Consider the following 5,587-nt stretch of genomic DNA (forward strand, 5'->3'; position numbering starts at 1 on the left):
CAAGGAAACGGTCAAGATATGAAAAGGTGGACACTTGGGAGGCCAAATTTGAGCATGCCTTTTGAGTTTGGACCCCCCCCCCCCCCCCCCCCCCCCCCCCCCCCTCCCCCCAAAATTTTATGCACCTTATGAAGCAAAAAACGTGGAGAGAGAATGAAGAGGAATGAAAAAACGTGATCAACAGAGGGCGCCATTTTTTTCGCCATGAATGGATGAGAGGCATCATGGCTGCTGCAAACAACCCCCCCAATGGATTATGGGGCTTCATTCCCCTCTGTCTGTGGACTCTATCGCCGCCTCTCGCCCGAGAAATGGTGGTCTCTATGAAGAATTCTGATTTCAGTCTTTCTCTCTCCTCCCTCTCTCTTCTAAAGGCAAGTTCATGTGGGAAGAAGAAGGAAGAAGAAAGAATGATGGAGGCTTGTCCGGCATGGATCGGATTGCTCCACGGGCTGGAAATGGTGATTGGTGATTGTGCTGGACATGAAGTGCTACTGATTTCCAAATTTGCAGCCATGGACATGAAACCCGAAACACGCAAATAAGCGGTAATTTAAAATTTTCAAAGGAAATTTGAGTTTTTATGGCTTTTGATGGATGAAAAGTTATTCATGTGGGATAAAAATTGTTCATATTGCTGTTTTCTATGAGTTCTTGCTGGTCATAATCAAAAAATCAGAAAAATATGCATTTTGTGGTTCAAAATAATATGCTAAGACACGTAAAACATGAAAAAACAAGGGAAAATGAGGGTTTTTTGGCATAAAAATGGGGAAGTAAATAGGAACATCAACTAAACTTTCATTTTTCTGCAAGAAGGAACTAAGGGCCACAGCCCATAACCTGTTTTGAATTTTCAGTAATTAAATAATGCAAAAAATAAGGGAAAATACAAGAAAAGTGTGGAAAAACCCTAAAAAATAGGGAAAAAATGCATTTTGGATTCCGAAAAATAAGGATAAATAAGAGCAAGGTTTGTGAATGTTTGTGGGGACTGAAGCATGAGGATTTGCCTTAGTTCAACCCCACCTTCTTGTTCTAGTGGGTTTTTTTCCGCTTTTTATACATAAAATGATGATAAAATACCCTATAAACCTATCCAACAATGCAATACTTAAACGGGGAAGGGTAGAGAAGTTGAAATATGTCTAAATGCCGTGTGAGATGATGGGAAAGTTGCTTATTTCTATGCATAGCATCTAGGACGGATAATAATTAAAATTAAGAGCTTAGTAGCACGAGGATCACCTCGATGCTAGGCCTATGCAACGAAGCACGAACGGTAGTTTGGAAACCATTAAAAGAATGGTTTTGCACTTGTGCACGATACTGTTTGCTAAATGTTTGAGCACTAGGCATCTACCAAATGCATGGAGCATGGAAAAAGATTTAAAAGTATCAGTGATCAGCTTCTGGACATGCATTGCAATTGGTTTATTAGGACATGACCTACGATGAGAGGCAGTGAGGTACCCATGCTGTAGGCTAGTCGTGGGGGTCAAGGGGAAAGAGAAGTAAGGACAATGGTACATCCCTGGACACGCTTATTTGGTACCTTGAGCGACTTTTATGCGAAATGTCTAAATGTTGAGCGACGCATCGAGGGGCCAATCCCCAAGGTGTAGGAGAGTCGCAGAGGGTTGACGGTATTCAGCCGTAGGAGGAACCCCATGTGTATGTGATTCGAGCCTTTTGGCTATATGAAAGGGACTCCCTCTGAGGAGTAATATGGGGTTAGGATCAGTTGGACTACAATGTATTACAAACGCAATGTTTAGGAAGGCAGAGATTTTGATAGACGCTCCTGGCCGCGAGGCCGAGGGGTTGTCTTGTGCGTAGTGGCGAGGCCCGGCTAGTGCGTGAGCCAGTGCCGGCCCGTTTTTAGGTCCATCAGTGGTGAGTCTGCCGGGAGCCGCTTAAAAGTGGCGGTTCTCGAATCTTGGTTGTTTAGGGACCAACTAGCAGTTTATGCCAAAGGATAGTGAGATTGATCCGTTATTTATTGATAAGCATCGTCTAGCAGAAATCCAAAAGCAAGAAAGAGACGAAAGAGCTAGGCGACGTGCTGAAATTTTTAGGAGATATTCCCCTAAGCGTAGCGGTGCTGAACCCTTACGAGGGAGTGGATCTAGTGGTCTTGGGACCACAAGCAGTAAGTTAGGAGAAGGTGGAAGCTCTAGTGCTCCCCTTCCTTCTATAAGCCAGTCCACGTCAAGTACGGGAGGTGTAACCCCACCGTCCCCTATTCTTAGTACAAATCCAATCCTTGTCATGGCGCAGCCTATTGCAATTCCAGCAGGAACTACGGATTTGCCGGCTCTAGGTTACCCGCTACCCATTTTTAATGGGTTAGTTGAGGAAGATGCGGAACTCCACATTAGGGAGTTTCAAAAGCTGATGTTTAATTGTCGCATTCAAGAAGAAGGACATTTAATGATGTTCTTCAACATGACTCTCAAAGGAAGAGCTGCTATATGGTATCATGGTTTAGAAGCCGGAACCATATTGAACATTGATGCATTTTATGGAGCTTTTCGAAGGGAGTTTGCCCCTAAAAGGGGTGGGCAATATTGGTTGCGTGTGCTCAACGTGACTCGCCAAGAACCACACGAGGATATTCGTGCTTATGCGAAGAAGATAAAAGAGGTTTTCCGTAAGTTGGACACCTCTATTCCTATCCCCGCAGCTGCCCAATTGCAATATTTCCTTCATGGTTTGGACTTTAATATCCAATTGCAGTTGAGTAGTGTCCCCTTGGGGGATATAGATACTGCCATTACACGAGCACAAGAGGTGGAATCCCGACTACAAGCAGCCTATGCTTCTCGAGGCAATTCGAACATGGGTTTAGTATTGGGAAATAATCTGGCAATGGCCAATGGCAGTAGTGGCCAAGGGATAGCAATGGCTAACCCTAATGGGAGAGAGAACATGATGCAGAATGTCCCTTTATTACTAGCTCCCCCTAGCATGTCGATGCCTACGGGCAGTCAAATGGCTCCAAATGGTGGAGGCCAGGCGGTTAATTCTAATACCATGCCTGTGGCTCAACAACCAGTGCCTAATCGAATTGTTAGGCCGATGGAACGACAGGGTAATGACCAAGGCTATGAGTCGAGTTCTTCCAATGTTCTTGGCGAGGTTAAGGACATGATGAAACATTATACCGATATGATTACGGAGCAGTATCGACAAATAGCCGTTGATGTCAACTTCCTTAAAAAACAACAAAATTTGATAGGAAGTAGATACCCAGAGGAGGGTGCACCTTCGAGGTTTAGTTGCAAATGGTGTGGTGGGCAGCACTATCCAAGGAATTGCCCGAATGTTAAGTGCGACATCTGTGAAAAATCCGGCCATTTAGCAGCCACTTGCTGGAGTAAGATCAGTTCCCTCCAGCGAGGAAGTCAACAACTAGGGCCTGTTAATCATCGTGCCCAAGGAAATGATTCCCAGCGAGAGGACGGGCCTAAACAAATACTTCAACGACCAAAGACTACAGTGGAGGAGCTACCTAGTGGTAGTGGGGTTAGTTTGATTGAGGCTGTATGTGTTAATGATGCTGAAACCTCTAATCTGCGAGCTGTCCTTACAAGAGGTCAAAAGGGTAGAGAAGCCGACAAGGATAAGCCTGTCGATGGAAATCCTAAACAAGGCGACAAAGGAATGCAAGTTTTGGACCCTTCCATGGAAGGGGGACCTTTGAAGCCCGTAGAAAGTAAAGCCGATAAGGAGCTACCAAAGAAGAAGGTGAAAGTTAAGAAAGAGGCAATAAAGCCGGTTCAGCGACCTAAAGAGCGGATGGTTTGGCATGAAAAGCGAGCTCTATCGAATTATCATGAATTCGATTTGGCGAGCTCTCTCTGTGAAGTCAAGCCGGATGTGAATCTTTTACAGCTTATTAAGCTTTCCCCAGGAGTACGCAAGGAATTTAGAAAGATCCTACGTACCGGGTATATCGTAGAACCTTTGGGTATTGCGCGAGTTGGTGATGACTGGTTCGAGCATGCTGAGAAGCATTGCCCAAGGGTTGCAGCCTATGTCGATGGGATATTAGTAGATCATAGCATTGCCGACACGGGATCATCTGTTAACATTATGAGTTCTGAACTGATGGAAAGGTTGGGTCTTGCGATCCAGAAAGATACCTCCACAATTCTCAGAATGGCAGATGATAGTTTGAGACAGCCAGAAGGCTGCATTACTAAGGTCCATGTCACTGTTGCAAATGTAGAATGCCTGTTGGACTTTAGGGTGATTCGTTTTGCAGGCCGTCCAAGTTACCAAGTATTACTCGGACGACCTTGGATCTTACAAGCGGATTGCCAAGTAGATATACCTGCCGGTCGATTGATATTCGGTAGAGGTGCCCAGCGTGTGGTAGTTGATGCTTATCCTGAGTCCCCGCAGAGTGAGAGAGCTCCTCTATCTTCTACAGAATTGGAGACATTAGAAGATTTATCTGCCAGTGAGACATCATCGAGTGATGAGTCCAAAGAGGGATCCACCACAGAGGACATCTATCAGATCACTTTGAATGAGCCGATAGAGGCCCAAGATCGTATAAGAGATGCAGATGTTATCGAGCTAGACCTTGGTATGCCTGATGATTCGCGGCCAATCAAATTGGGTTCTATGCTCAGCTCAGCAGAAAGGGAGGACTATGTGGCCTTGATCCAGGAATTCCGTGATATCTTTGCCTGGAGTTATGATGAGTTGAGAGGCATCCCTCCTAGTCTTGCTGTTCATACAATTCCGTTGAAAGAGGGCAGTCGTCCTGTACGGCAGAAAGTAAGGCGTATGCCTTTTGAACTGAGGGACGGCCTGTTTGAAGAGTTACAGAAGCTTCGAAAAGTGGGTTTGATTTTTCCTGTGCAACACACGGAATGGTGTTCACCGGTTGTGATAAGAAAGAAGAAGAATAATCAAATCCGATTATGTGTAGACTTTAGGGAGCTGAATAAGCAGACAGTTAAGGACTACTACCCGTTGCCATTTATTGACCAGATTTTGGATCAATTAGCAGGTAGGGAGATATATTCGTTTATGGATTGCTTTGCAGGATACAACCAAATGGCAATTGCAGAAGAGGATAAGTTGAAAACAACTTTCATCACTGTATTTGGTACTTTTGCGTACCATGTGATGGCCTTTGGTTTATGCAATCCGCCTGGTTCGTGGCAACGAACAGCAGATAAGACATTCGGTGACATATCCCCTGAAGAGTTGAAGGTGTTTATTGATGACTTAGGGGCTGCCACCGTGAGAGAAAGGCAGTTGAGCATTCTAAGAAAATGCTTTGAGCGCTGTAGACAATTCTGCATCGCCTTAAACCCACGGAAGTGTGTTTTTGGAGTACCTTATGGGCTATTGCTGGGTCATGTGGTCAGTTCGGTAGGAATTGCGACAGACCCCGAGAAGGTCAAAGCTATAGTTGCCATGGGTCCACCACGCACTCCGAAGGAGGTTCATAGCTTTCTGTCTTCGGTTGGTTACTATCGTAGATTCATAAATGCCTTGGCAGAAAGAACGTTGCCGCTTACAAATTTATTGTCCTTTAGCTGTTCGTTTGTATGGGGTGACCCTT

Source organism: Lygodium microphyllum, chromosome 29 (assembly GCF_053477565.2).
Source record: "Lygodium microphyllum isolate KBCC chromosome 29, Lygodium_microphyllum_v1.1.10, whole genome shotgun sequence".
In the NCBI taxonomy this organism is placed as follows: Eukaryota; Viridiplantae; Streptophyta; class Polypodiopsida; order Schizaeales; family Lygodiaceae; genus Lygodium; species Lygodium microphyllum.